We start from the raw sequence: 17,154 nt of genomic DNA, 5'->3' as shown, positions 1-17,154 counted from the left end.
AATGTACAATATCATGTAAAGGATATAATCCTGGATCAGGATTAACAGTAATTTCATCAGGAATAAGATGTTTACCTTTATAGTTTGATAGACCTAAATTAGTACTATTAAAATCATATAAACAATCAATCAATAGAGCATCAAATGTTTCAGAAGGAGAAGCTTACGGTAAATTTGGAGATGATTATAGAATACACGAAGAAGGAGAATACTATCTTATATTTGATTATGAAGCAGGTGTAGAAATTGGTAGTTAGTTGGGAGTAAGTACGGAATTAGTAGGTAATCCTCATTATAATTCAGTAGCTGGTGGTCCTATTACAGGAAGTGGAGGATTTAGTAATAGAATACATATTATAGGTTCAGAAAGTTATTATTTTTCATATATTATAATTATATCTTTTGGTATAGTATTAGGTTTATTTATTTAATTATATATCTAAATTTTAAAGAAGAAAAAATCTAAAATTAAAACTAATTTTCAAAAATTTTAAAATTAATAAATAAATTTTATATGTCTCTTTTTTCATTTTTTATATCTATTTTATTTTTTTAATTCTTCTTCTTTTTCTAATTTAATTTCTTCTTCTTCTTTCTATTCATTTTCTAATTCATTTTCATTTTCTAAATCTTCATCTTTCTCTTTCTATTCATTTTCTAATTTAATTTTTTCTATTTCATTTTCAAGTTCAATAAATAAATTTTTATTACTTTTATTTGACATTGCTTTTCTAACAATTTCCTATAATTTTTCATAAACTTTTCTATATTCAGGCTTCTAATGTCCATAATTATGCGAAATAAATTCTGTTTTATAATATGGATTAGCAATTAAATTCGATATTATTGCTAATTTTATATTATGTATAGTACATTCATCTAAACGTTTATTTAAAGTATCTATTGTATTTTCATTTTCTTTAATATTTTTTTTTAAATAATATATTATTTTATCGGAATTTTTTTTATTTTTAGTTTCAAGAATACTAATTTTTTCTTTAAATTTAACTAAATCTAAATCATATCCAATAAATGCTAATTCATGTTTTGTTTTTTCCTCCTCAAATACTAGTTTATCTTTATTTAACTATTTTTTCATTGAATCATAATCATTTTTTATAATTTCTAACTCAACTTTTTTCTTCTTTTCTAATTCATTACGCATATTAATTATAGTATCTGTATCTTTTTCTCATTTTTCTTTTATTATATCTTTTAATTCTTTTATTTTATTTTCATAATTTATTATTAAAAGTTCCTTTTCTTCTTTTGGCAATTTATTAAAAGATTTCTCTAATGTATTTACTTTATTTACTAAATTTTTTATTATTGCTCTATTATTTATAATTATCTAATGTAATATATTATTTTTTTCCAATAATTTTTTTATTTTTTCTTCATCTTCATCATCATCATCTATATCTGTATATCCGCTTGATATATTTTCATTATTTTCTGAAACATTATCTAATTTATTTATAACAGACTATAAAATACGTTTTTTATATATATTATTTGCATTGGATTTAGGTAATTTATTTTTATTAGTATTAATATCTAAGTTACTAATTTCTTGATCGGAATTATTAGTATTAATTAAATATTCTTCATCCTAGTTAATACATGTCTATTTTGTTTCATAATATATTTTTTTATCTTTATCATTTATTTTATATGTATCATTTAATTTTTCTATATATTCAGTAAGTGTCTTTTCATTTTGTTTTTTATTAATTAAACTCAATTTTAAATTTTTTATCTATTGATTATAATTTTGTTCTTTTAATCCAAATTCTTTCTTATTTAAATTTATATTATTTTCTAAATTTTGATAACTATCCTATAAATCTATATATTTTTTATTAATTGCATTAAATTTCTTAGGTATAAAATATAAAAGATAAAACATTAATCCTATAATGATTAAAAATAATGCAGTTATAATAGATATATAAAATTTTTCTTTCATTATAAAATTATATGTATTTTGATTTTTTTATATTTTTTTAATAATAATTTATTATTTAAATTATTATTTTAATTCTTTAAACGGAATATAATAAAATAATAATAAAAATTGATTATAAAAAATATTATTTTATTTTATACATAAATTCAAATGTTATATTTTTTTATATATATTTTTTCATTTATTAATACATTAGATATTTCTATTAAAAATATTACAATCGCTATAGAAGATTATTATTCACAATGCTCTAATAATTGTATCGAATAGTCAGAATCAATTACTGATTATGATAAAATGGATCAGATTAAACAATCTTGTATATTAAATTGTAATAATTTTTATAAAAAAATAATAAATTTAATAGAAAATTTAAAATCAGAAGTAGAAAATAAAGAAAATATTAATCAAAATAATCTTTTAGAAATTGAAAATTTAAATAATTAGATCAATAATATTAATTTAGAAAATAAAGAAAATAAAGAACAATTAATTTTAAATAATGAACAAATAATAAATTTAGAATCAGATATAGTAGAATTAAATAATAAAATAAATGAAGAAAATTTAAAATATCAAGAATTATTAAATATTTATAAAAATACTTAGAATAATATTTCTATATTAAATGAAAATATTTTAAAAGAAAAAACTAAAAATATGAATTTTTAGAATCAAATCTTTGATCTAAATAATACTATAGCAGATCTTAATGCTCAAATATTATCTAATGATTATACTAAACAAATAAAAAATTTACAAAATATAATATCAAATTTAAATTTTAAAATACAACAAAAAGATAAAATCATATAGGAATTAAATAATAATAGTAATCAAGAAAAATTAGAAAATCTTATAAAAGTATAGCAAACTACATTAAAATCTACTAAAAATGATCTAATGAAAAAAATATATGAAAGAGATGATACTATCGATTTACTGTATAAATCTTTAACGTTATTTTTTTATTTATTTTTACTTGTGCTAGGTGTCGGTCTTTTTATATATTTTACAAAATTTCATAAAAAAGATTTTGAATTAGATATGTATTCAATTGATGATGATGATGATCATAATCAAATTATAAAATAATTAAATAATAATATTTTTGTGTTTTGTTTTATTATAAAGATATTTTATATGAATCTAAAAAAATTAATTATTTATATAAAAAATAAAAATATTGAAAAATATTATTTAGAATTAAAAAAAAATAAAAAATTAAATGAATTTTTTATTTTCTTAAATAATGAAAATAATCATATCTCATTAGAATTTTAGAATTTATTAATTTTATTGTGAAATATTATTATTAAAAATCTTATTGATGAATTAAAATTATTCTTAATTAATATATTAGAAAATAATATAGAAATTAAAACAGAAATTTTATATAATTTATTATTGAAATCTATACATCATATTAAACAATTAAACATAAATTTTAATAAAATAATTGATTTTATTAAAAATAAAAAATATTCTAATTATAATGTTAATATTATACTTAACATTAGTAGTTTATTAGATATATTTAAGCATAAATCAATATATATTTTATTAGAAAAAAATTATAGAAAATTATTTAATAAAAATTTTTTTATTTTATTCATAGAAAATGAACAATAGTTTATAAAATATTTTAAAAATTTAGATGATACAAATATTGATTATTTATATTACAGTAATAAATTATATGAATATATGAAAATAAATAAAACATCTGAAAAATTATTAAACTTAGATAATAAATTAGAAAATATACAAAAAATTAAATTGAGTAATATTATCTTTCTTTTTAATAAAATTTCTATTGATAAAAAATATGTTCATAATATTGTATTATATTTTTTACTTCTTTTCTTTAATGATATTAAAGATAAAAATTATTTAATTTTAACAATGATAAATTATATTGTATTAAGTATAAAAGATCAAAATATAATAAAAGAATTTATAAAATTATTAAATTTTGAATAGAAAATGTTGTTATTTGATAATATTATTCCTTATATTACAGATATTAATATAAATTCTTTCTATATTTTATACACATGTTATGTAGAATCTAAAAGTAAAATAATAATAAATTTTATATATGATTGAATATATTCTAATGATATAAAAATTTCTATTTTAGCATGTAATATTTTAAACTTATCTCATAATAAAAATTTATTGTCTTTATTTAATAATCTTATATTATTTATAAATTCTTTATAGATTTTTATAGAAGATTCTAGATTTAGTATTCAAATAAAAGAAAATTATTCAGAAATATTTGCTAATTTTTATTGTATAATTCTTATATTAAAATAGATATTATTATATAAAAATTTTATAAAAACTATCCCATTTAATAATAAAATATTATTTGATATATACATATTAGCAAAACATTTATATTGCTTAACTATCTGCGATGAAAATAATTCCATTTATAATCAATTTATTTATTATACAATATTTAAACTTATAAAAGAATATAATTTATTTTTAGATAATAAAATAGTTATCGATGATGAAATAGCCTGTAATATAAATATTGAAAAAATTTTAATAGAAAATTTTCTAGAACCTAATAATACAGAATTTGTAAATACTAATAATTTATTTATAGAATATGAATTTAATATTAAAAATTTTAAAGAAATATTTTATACTATTATAAATATTAACTGTAAAGTAGATGATTTTGTTAAATTTGTTAAAAATAATTCTTTAGAAAATGAAATTATTCCTTATTTTAAAAATATTAATTATAGTTTATGAAATCAAATTTAGTTATTTTATATAGGAATAAATTTTTTAAATAATGAAATAATAGAAGATTTATTAAAAATTATTTTATACATATCAAAAAATAGTTATTATAATGATAAATATTATTTAGTATTAGATTATGCTATAAAAAATAATAAAGAATATGATGATATTATATTAAAAATTATTTAGAAAATAGTTCCTAATTACTATAATATGGATGAAAATATATATAATAAAATAATAAAAATTCTTATTAATATAGATATTTTAAATAATAATTGAATAATTGAATGAATAGAACAAGTATTTTTCTATATAAATAATGGTTTTTATATAGAAAATAGTTATTTATTTTTATTTTATTATATAAAACATTTTAAAAAATATAATATTTTAAATCAAATAAAATTTACTAATAATCAATTAATAAATACATCTCTTATATATTATAAAATGAAATATACAAATAATAAAGATATAAATTATTTAAAAAATATTGAAATTAACTATGATATTTTAAATTTATTTTTTAAAATTAATATTTATACAAATTATAATATTAATGAAATAATAACTTTATAGAATATAGAAAAATATATGGAAAATTGTAATAGCTTTAAAATATGAAAAAATTATTTAAAATATTCTTTGAAATAGAATAATAATTTAAATAGAATAATAGAAAAAATATCTTTTTTCATAAATGATATAACTATATTAAAAAATATTATTTTATTATTAAATAATAGAGATTAGATATATTATCTATTATCAAAAATATGAATATATAAATTTATTGATATATCAAATAATGATTTGTTTATTGATATAGACGAAATATTATTAGATGTTTTTTATTAGTTATTTGATGAATATAATAAAGAAAATAAAGAAAAATTATTTAAATTTTTATTATTTATATTATCTAATAAAAATATAAATAGAAATATAAAAAAATTATTAAAAATATTATTTTCAGATATCTAGTTAAAACATTATATTATTTAGATATATAAATTAGATATTTATAATAATTAGATATTGAAAATATTTGAAAATATAGAAGTAAATAAAGAAAAATTATCTATTAATCTAATATATTTATTAGATCTTTTTATAGAAAAAAGAAATATAAAAATTAAAAGTAAAATTATCGAAATATTAAAAATTATAAGAAATAATAATTTTTCAAATATAATTAAAGAATTATCAGAAAATTATTTAAACATTATTAAACAATTGGTTTCTAAAAAATAAACACTAAAATTAAAAATGAATGTTTCTTTATTAAAAGAAGAATGAATAGATATTAATCAAAAAGATGAAGAACTAGAAAGTGTTATCTATAATAAAAATAAAATTATACTTATTATAATAATATTTTTATATTTAATTTGATTCTTACCATTAACAATTGTTTTTATAAAAAGTAAAATATACCATATAATAGAAGATATAATTTTATCAATTTTATTAATTTTTTATAATGTTTTTTGTACTTATTTATATTATTCAACTTATAATAATAAATAGATTATTATAATAGCATTTTTTAATATAATAAATTTTAAAAAAATATTTATTCTATTACCTATATATACTATTTTTTTAATAATAGAAAAAATAATTCAATATGATATGGTATTTTTAAGAGGTATTAAATTTTTAAGAGGAATATTTATTTTATCAAAATATTTTTTAATTGAAAAATATATAATGATACTAATTTATAATAATTTATATCAATAGATAATAAGAAATATATTATTTATCATTTTTATTATTTAGTATTTTGGGTGTATATTCGCATTTTTAAGTATTGAATAGAAAGAAAATAATTGACTAAAAAATATAAAAGATTTGAGATCTAATATGGATATCAATATATGATATTATAGATATTCAATTTCCGTATATTGAGCTATTATTACAGTTACTACATTAGGATCAGGTGAAATAATACCCATTACATTTATAGAAGTATTAGTATTTTGTATATTATTATTAATGTCAAATATATTACTAGCTATATTTATAGCTAATTTAATAAATGGATTATAGAAATTAAAAGTAGATGAAGAAAAAATAAAAAATAAATTAGATTATATTATAGATATATTTAATGAAACTGAATTAGATAAAGATAATTCAGATAAAATAATAAAATATTTAGTAAATGTTTGACATAGAAAATCTGAAATAAAAAAATATAAAATATTAAAAGCAATGATATATGAATTACCAGAATATATGAGTCAAAATTTTTTAACATTATTTTTTCACTATAAATTATCTAAAAGTTCATTTTTTAATATTATTAAAGATGATATTTGATTTTTAAGATTTATCATAATAAAATCTATTGTTAAATATATAAATATATTCAAATGTATAATAAAATTCAATAAAAAAATAAATTATTTATATATAATATTAGAAGGAACAGTTGTATTATATGATGAAAATATAAAGAAAAATATTAAAATATATAAATCCGGAGATATATTTGGTCATAATAATTTATGAAATAATAAATATTTATATAGTTATATAACAGTTAGTAAATGTAAATTATTTAGATTAAAAAAACAAGATTTAATCACAGTATTAAAAGTGAAATAGGATTTATTAAATAAAATAGAAACTATTATAGAATTAGAAATAAATGATATAAAAATAAATCGTAAAAAATTAATAAAATAAAAACAATTTATTTATCCATTTGCTTTAGTTTGGAATTATATAAAAATTTCAAAAAAATACTTAAAAATCCTTTTACAACTATTGCGTCTATATATGAATGATCATCCTACTAATCCTATTCTATTATTAATTTATTTATTTCAGGTTCTTTTTTTCTTAAAGTTAATATTTTTACTAACTAAACATAATATACTTGCATCTCATCACCATGAATAACATCAAGTACATTTTCAATATTAATAACAGTTCCTAAGTTATATTCATTAAGTTTATTCATCAATACTGGAATTCCCTTCTTTTTGTGGCACTTTATTTCAATAATCATAATTGAATCTTTTATTCACCTTTTATATATAAATAAAATTATGGATAATATTGGTAATAGTAGTCCTACTACTTTTATTAATAAATACATATCAAATATCATTAACACAAAAATTTATTTATGTATTTAAACATGTTTATATTTTATTTTATTTTTAAATTATTTTTTTAATCTTTTTAATAAACATATATTTTTTAAAAACATTAATAATTATATTTTTATTATTATCGTATATTTTAAAAACATTAATAATAAAAATATAATTATTTTAGTATTATTAAATAATGATGACCATTAATATAAATTCTATTTCTAAATATAAAATTAAATAAAAATTTATTTATGAGTTTTTAATTTTAAGAATTTATCGCCATTTTCTATATATAATTCAATTTTATGTTCTAATATTTCTTTTATATTATTTGCTAAATTTTCATTCATTTCCATTTTACTCTTTAAATGTTCTAATAACTATTCTAATGTTATTTTATTATTTGATACTAATTCTACAATCATATCTTCTACTTTTTTATATATTGTTGAAACAATCTTTATTTTCTTAACTCCACTACTCTAACTAGAATAATCATCTTCAACTAATAGTTCAATACTTTCATCTTCTTCTTCATCATCTTTTTCCTATAATAATTCTTCCTATATTTTATTTATATCTTCTTCTTCATAACTACTAGTATTAATATAATCTTCTTCTATTTCTTCAATATTTTCATTATCTTTATTTATTTTATTTAATAATGAAAACTATCCTATATTTTCAGATTTCTTTAATTTTTCACTCTATATCTAATATTTTTTCTTAATATTCTATATAGATTTTGATATTTTCTATTTCTAATTTTCTTCATTTATTTCTATAGGTAATATAGTAAAATCTATAACTTGTGTATTATATCCATATGAATTATTGTTATTATCTACTTCTATTAATAAATAATCAAAAATTTCATTATTCTATTCTATATATCCAGAAACTAATTCTATTCTATTATTTTCTTTTAAACCTACATGGTATCTAATTTTATTTTTTGAATTTTCTATTGTTGCTTCATTTTCTATATTCTTATGTTCAATATTAGTTATATAGACTTTTTTATTCTATTCTATATGTAAATTATACATATATAACACAAATGGATGAAGATATTGAAAAAATAAAAAATATTTTATCTACTAATAATAAATCAATAAATCAAAATATAATAAAAAATATAAATATAATTAATTCAGATTCAGATTCAGATAATAAAAATATAGAAGAAAATGAAATAGACTCTTTAGAATCTTTTGATGATTTATTTATTTCTGAAGAAAAAGATAATAAATTACTAATAGAAAATTATAATAAATTAATTAATACTAATATAGATAAAAAAAATTTAAATTTTTTTGGTATAATATAGAAAAAAATAAAAAATATTATATTAGTAATTCCTGAAATTAAAGATAAAATATTTATTAAAGATACTGAAGTATATACAGAAAATGGTCTATTTTTTGGTTTTATTCATGATACATTTAGTAATATAAATAATCCAATATATATTATAAAATTTCCTTTAGATTTCGATATAAAATTTATTCCTAATCAAAAATTATATATTAATATAGAAAAAATTAATCATAATTTAATAAAATATTAAATATTTAATATCTTCTTCTAGCTTTAAATATTCTTCTCTCTAAATTACTAGAATTACTAGAATTATTATTATTCTATTGATTATTATTTTGCTATTCTTTATTCTAATTATCAGAAAAAGAAAATATATTATTATTACTCTATGTAGTATCCTATAAACTATTATTATTATTTTGTTTATTGACATTATTCTATTCTTCATTAGATCAATTAAATTTCTATGGTTTAATTACTGGAGATAATTGTTGTTTATTATAATTTTTTATATTATTGTCAATATTCTATTCTTTATTATTCATAAAATTAAATTCTTGAAAATTTCCATTATTAAAATTACTTCAAGTTGGTTTATATTCTTCTTCCTATTTAATCTCATTAATATCTTCTTTTTTCTTTTCTATATTACCTCATGATGGTATAAATGTTTCTTGTTTTATATCTGTATTTTCTTCTTTTTTCTAAATAAAATTAGATCATGTTGGTTTAAGTTCTTCTTTTTTAATTTCTTCCTATTCTTTATTAATAATATTAATCTAAGATGATTTAATTTCTTCCTATTCATTTTCTTTAATAATTTCTTCTTTTTTCTAAATAAAATTAGATCATGTTGGTTTAAGTTCTTCTTTTTTAATTTCTTCCTATTCTTTATTATTAAACTAAAAAAGTTTATCTTTTTCTTTATTCTATTTTATATCAGACCATAAAGGAATATCTATTTTTTCCTAATTAATTTCTTCTTTTTTCTCTTCTTTATTTGTTATATTGTTAGATCATGAAGGTATAGAAATTTCCTATTTTATATTTTGAATTTCTTCCTATTTCTTTTCTTCTTTTTTATCAAAATTAGATCATGAAGGAATATTTATCTAATTTTTTTCTTTCTATTTTTCCTTTTTTATTTTTTCATCCTATTTTTTATATAAATATGGTTTTATAGGTAAATCTATATTTTTACTTTTAATTTCTATTTCTTTATGTATTCTTGTCTAAATAGATGCATTAATTATTTCTGTTTTTCTTGTCTAGATATATTTTTCTCTATGTTTTATTTTTTTAATATTTTTTTTATAATTTTTTAAACTCTATAATTCATCTAATATTTTTTTAATATAAGGATAAATTTGTTTTAATTCTATATTTGAAATATCATTTTTACTATTAATATATTGTTTAAAATACTTACAAATATTCTTTGGATTTTTTAAATCTATAAATATAGGTTTTATTTTTATTTTTTCATTAGTTTTTCTATATTTATGTGTTTCATTTATAATTTCTTCTTTTTTTGGTGGTAATATAGTATTTCAAACTCATTCTGTTATATTTAATGTACTAGTATTGTCTTTTTGTTTTTTCTTAATTATATTAGTATCTGTTTCCATATCTGTTTCTGTTTCATCTATATTATCAGGTATTTTTAATACTGTTTTATTATTACTTCAAAAACTATTCATATTTTATAATTTTAATTATATGTAGATTAGTGTTTAAATATATTTCCAATAATTTTTATTATTCATTTTGGTATTTTATCAATATTTTTATATTTTTTTATAAAATAATTTTTTAAAAATATATTTAAACTATCATCCAATATACATTTTCTTATATTTTCCATTAATTTTTTAAGATAATATAAATTATGATATGAAATTAAATTACAATATAATTCTTTATTTATCTATTTTATATGTCATATCTATGCTAAATTATAATTTAAACATGTATCACATAAACAATTATTATCTATTTTATCATAAATATTTCTATTTATTAATTTATTTGTATTTAAATTACCATAATCAGTAAAAGCTGAATCAAATCTAGCAGTTCTTGTAGAATATATACAATCGAACATATCAATACCTAAATAACTACAGATAATTAAATCATCTGGATAACCTACACCCATTAAATATATAGGTTTATCTTTAGGTAATTTCTAACAACAATACTATACAATCTCTATAAATTTTTCTTTATTTTCTCCACCCGATAATCCCCCTATAGCTATTCCATCTATTTTATCTTTTCTTTTTATTATTTCTTTTATACTATAATCTCTTAATTCTTTATTTAATTGACCCTAAACAATAGCGAATAATAACTATTTATTATTTTTTATTTTCTAATGCTAAATAATACATCTATCTAATCATCTAATTGTTCTATATGTAGCTTCTTTTACTCTATTTATATCGTTACTTACACTACTAACAACATCATCTAATACCATTGCAATATTAGATCCTATTTCTTGCTAATATTGTATTGAAAGTTCAGGTGTTAATAATATTTTATCTATTTCAATATCTTTATATATAGTTTTTAAATTAAATTCAACACCTTCTTCTTTTACTATTATTGTATCTACTAAGGATACCATCTAAAATCCACCTGAATCTGTTAATATGTTTTTATTTCATTTCATAAAATTATGTGTACTATTATAATTCTATTGAATTCATTTACTTCCTGGTTTTATACTTAAATGATATGTATTATTTAGTATAATATCATAATTTATTTTTTCAATCTATTCAGATACTAAAGATTTAATTGAACCTTTAGTAGCTACAGGCATATAGCATGGTAAATTTATTTTATTTCTTGTTGTATATAAAATACTTGCTTTAGAAGTACAGAATATTTTTTCTATTTTATACATTTTATTTTTATAATAAAAAATTAAAAAATCATAAAATTAATTTATTTTCTTCTCCCCCTAATTTTTCTATTTTTAATTTCTTTCATCTATATTTTACCTACATTCTAAGTTGTTTCTGTTTTTATTGGTTTTTTTCTTCTCATATGTTCTTCTACACTTAAACCATGTATAGGTCTCATTGAAATAGTATCTCTTTTTATTTTTGTTTTCTAAGATGTTGTTTTTAAATTTAATTTTTTATTTGCTCTTCTTCAACTACCTGTTCATGTTATTTTAACTGGTTTTATTTTTTTCTATAAAAATTTTAAATTTTTCTTATTTGCAACATAACATACTTTACTATCTTTTTTAACATATTTTATTCCCATACAAGGGTATATTTTAGTTTCACTAAAAATACAAGTAGTTGTTTTTATTACCATTTTGATAAAAATAATAACATAACACAATATTTTATGACAAATTCTAATTTTGATAATATGGATGAATTAGTAACTTCATCTACACCATATTCTGTATCTGTACCTAGTGATATAGATAGATCAGGTATTCATTTTGGATTTATGGTATAGCCATTTAAAAAAACAGAAAAAGAAATACCATTAATAAATACAAATAATTAGCCAATAACAAGATGTATGAAATGTTCATAGTTTATTAATAAATATTGTTCTATTATATCAGTTTAGAAACAATATATTTGTAATTTATGTTATAATGTTAATCCAATATCTGATTATTATTTATAGAATCCAAAAGAATTAAATTATGATATTGTTGACTATATTGCGCCAACAGAATATTTATATAAACAACCATCAAAACCATAGTTTATATTTTTAATAGATATAAATTCTATTTTATTAAATAAATTAAGATATAATATAGATAATGGATCAATATTTGATGTAGAAAATTCTTTAATAAACATAATAAAGGAGGCTATAACAAATCTATTTGAGGAGAATAAATTAACAGGAATAAAATTATCATTTGTTACATTTAATTAGTATATTTAGTATTATATAAAGAGAGGTGATGAGATAGAGATGATAACATATACAGAAGTTGAAGATAAGGAAGGAGTTATTCCATTTCCTGATGATTTATTTATAGAAATAGAGGATAATATTGATGATATTAATTTAATTATAGATATTATTTAGGATTATTGTGAAAAATTAGATGAAATGGAATATGAAAATAAAAATTGTTTAATATCAGCATTAAATTCTATATATAAAATAGTAAAAGGAACAGGTACTAAAATATTATTATTTTTATCTAGTAATATTAATAAAGGATTTTATAAATTTGATTTAGATTTACCTATATAGTCATTAGAGACGCCTAATGATAATATTTTATATAATACTAAAAATGTTAATTTAAAGGAAATTATATTAGATTATGCACAAGGATTTATTTCTATCGATTTATTTTTAATAAAGGCTTAGTATGAAAGTTAGAAATTTGCAATTATTAATTTAGGTACATTATAGGATATTATATCAGGTACAGGAGGAAATATTTATTATTATAAGAATTTTAATAATAATTTAGCAAAATTAAATTAGAAAAAATTATTATTAGATATTATTAGAGTATTAACTAAAGATACATATTGAGAGGCTGTAATGAAGATAAGATGTTAGTATTATTTATAGTTAAAGTCTATATATGCTTCAGTATCACATGTTAATAATTATATTATATTTCCAATAGCAAATGAAGATACGAATATAGGATTTGAATATTGTTTTAATATAAAAGAAGATGATGAATTTTAGAATTTTCACAATATAACAATTAATAAAACTAAAGAGAAGAATACATTATATGAGATGTCTATAGATAATTTAGAAAGATGAACACATTTTTAGATATCATTTTTATTTACTACATAGGAAGGAGAACGAAGAATAAGAATAATTAATATTAGAATATAGAAATAGACTTATTTATAGAAGATATATGATGAGATGAATTTAAAAAATTATTTTTCATTATGTTTAAAGAGGGCTATATTAAGAATGAGAGTATATAGTACTAAGGATAGTAGAACATTTTTATAGGATTGTATAAGTTCTATATTAAGAACATATAAGATTGTATCAGGTAAAGCGAGAATAGAATAGTTAGATAATCATATGGATGAAGAAGGTGCTATATTAGTATTAGGAGCATTAAAGAGTTTATGTTTTAATTATGATATGGATATAGATATTGAAGAAAGAATATATCATATGTTTAAATTAACAAGAGGAAGTATAGAATTATGTACAAGATATATGAGACCATGTTTAATAGAATTAAATGAAATTTTATTAAACATAGAAGAACCTATAGAGAATCATTTAGTATATAGTTTAAAATGAAGTAGTATTAATAAAGGAGGAATTTATTTATTATATGATGGGATAACGATATATTTATATTTTGGAAGTAGAATAGATGATAAATTAATAAATGAATTATTTTAGAATGATAGTAATATAATTGAAAAATATAAGAATTAGGATATAACAAGTGAAGAAATTGAAGAAGGTATATTATTATATTATATTCTGTCTATATTTTATATTATAACGACAAAACTTTTAATCTTTTATTTATTATTTTATCTCTATTATCTATATTCTATATTTTATTAATTCTTATTATATTCGATTATAATTTTTAAGTATTATTATAAAAAATAAATTAATTAGTTAATATATTTTATTATTATTATTAAATCTATAATTCTATTTTAATTTTTAATCTGAATATTTTATTAATAAAAATCTATTTTATAACAATACAAATTTAAGTTTAAGTAAAAAATAAAATGTCAAGAATACAATGAATCAAAAAAATAATATACATGTTAATAGTTGCCCAAATATAGTGAAGAATATTAATGAATGAAGCAGAAAACAGTTGTATTGTATCATTCAGTACATGTAACATCGCTTTAGAGAAAAATGAATGATCATATAATGTTGCATCAGAATATGACTGTATAAAGAAAGGAATAATATTACATACTATATGTTAGTTAAAATTTGATTAGGTTATTAATATAAAGTTACCAAATTAGACTAGAAAAACATATCCAGATTTTTCTATGAATTCAACAATAGACGCAATACCAAATACAATTATATTGGATAATATTAATAATGAAGTATAGATTATTATAAAACCATATACAAAAAATAAAAATCATATTATATAGTTTATATTAGTGAAGATAGAATTTACAGGTATTTATAATAATATTTTATTTTTATATACCAATGATAAAGGTATTATTAATACTAAAATATACCCTCCTAAAATAAAAGGAAGAATATATATTAATTGTTATATAAATGATATTATATTTCAAAATAGTCAATATATTGATATACTTTCAGGTAAACCTATAGCTAAATATTCTACTATAATATTATTACAAAATACATATACAGTAGATGAATATATTAATGTAATATTTAAAGGTAGAGATCAATTTAATAATAATATAAGTAGTGGTCATAGTATATCATTTATCATTTTAGATTTTAATAATATTAAAATAAAATAGTTTATATCTATTACGGATAATGATGGAGAAGTTAAATTATAGTTTAAATTAGAAAAAGTATCTAAATATATAATAAAAACAAAACTTAATAATGAATGAGTTTATAGTTAGTGATTTAATATTTTACATGGATTAGCATGAGTTGATAATTCTTTTATTTATACATATAATAATATAATGAAAGCAAGTGATATATTACATGAATGTAATATTATATATTTGGAATTATATGATAGATATAATAACAATATAAAAAATATAAAAAAATAATAATAATAGTAATAGTAATGGGAGTGGAAATAATATAAATAATATAATAGAAATTTATATATAGGATAATAATGGATACTTTGTTAAAGATATACAAATTAATAATAAAATTATATTAGATTCTTATATAGAAATAGATAAAGAAAATAATATAAATTTAAATTAGATTAGAATATGTAATAAAAAGTCAGGTACAATGAATATATTTATGAAAATAAATGAAGTTATAAGTAAAGATATAATTAATATAGAAGTAATACCAAATAATATTTATATTGATAATACTAGTATATTAATAAAAGATAGTATAATTAAATTAGGAGAAGAAAGTGAATTGAAAATTATATTAAAAGATAGATATAATAATTATATAACTGAATAGAAAAATATTAAAGTTATTTTAGGTAGTGGAAATGAACAATATTTTTTATTTAAAGAATTTAAAGATAATATTTATACATATATAATATATAGTAAAAAAGAGATATTTAAAGAAATGATTTATTTGTTATTAGATAATAATATTTTTTATAAAACTAATGAATATATTAATATTACAAATGATAATATATATAATATAATTATAAAATTTAATAAATATAAAATTAATTATATGATAAATGAATCTATATATTTTAATATTACTTTAATTGATTAGTATAGAAATTAGATTAATATAGAAAATATTAAAATTATATTAAAATGTTAGTATTGTTTATTTAATTAGAATATATTATATACTAATAATAAAGGTGAAGCTAATGGAATATATAATATAAATATAGATATAAATAATAAATACTCTAATATAATTGATATAATAAAAATAAGTATAATTGATAATAATGAAAATCTAATAGATATTAATGAAGAATATAAAATATATATCTGTACTGAAATAGAAAATATACATCATATTAAACTAATAATAAATGAAAATGAAAATATTTTATTTACAGATTAGAATTATTATATGAATATTTTATTATATGATATTAATGATTATATTATAGAATATACTAATGAATTAAATATATAGTCAAATATTAATATTAATAAAATAGATAATATTAACAATAACAATAACAATAATTGATATTATATTATTAATAGTAATACAAGTGGAGAATATAATTTAAAAATTAAAATTAATGAAAATATATTTAATGAAAAAATTAAAATATATAGTGAAATTATAAATTATGAAAATAGTTATATG

General features: G+C 16.2%; 1 pseudogene; it reads right to left on the bottom strand.

Annotated features, from left to right (window-relative positions):
* Positions 1-12,094, bottom strand: part of LOC125290181 — a 125,056-nt pseudogene extending 112,962 nt beyond the window's left edge.
* Positions 12,095-17,154: the final 5,060 nt, after the last annotated feature.

Source organism: Alosa alosa, unplaced genomic scaffold, assembly GCF_017589495.1.
Source record: "Alosa alosa isolate M-15738 ecotype Scorff River unplaced genomic scaffold, AALO_Geno_1.1 AALO_1.0_unplaced_2, whole genome shotgun sequence".
In the NCBI taxonomy this organism is placed as follows: domain Eukaryota; kingdom Metazoa; phylum Chordata; class Actinopteri; order Clupeiformes; family Clupeidae; genus Alosa; species Alosa alosa.
This window is presented reverse-complemented; position numbering and strand designations above follow the sequence as displayed.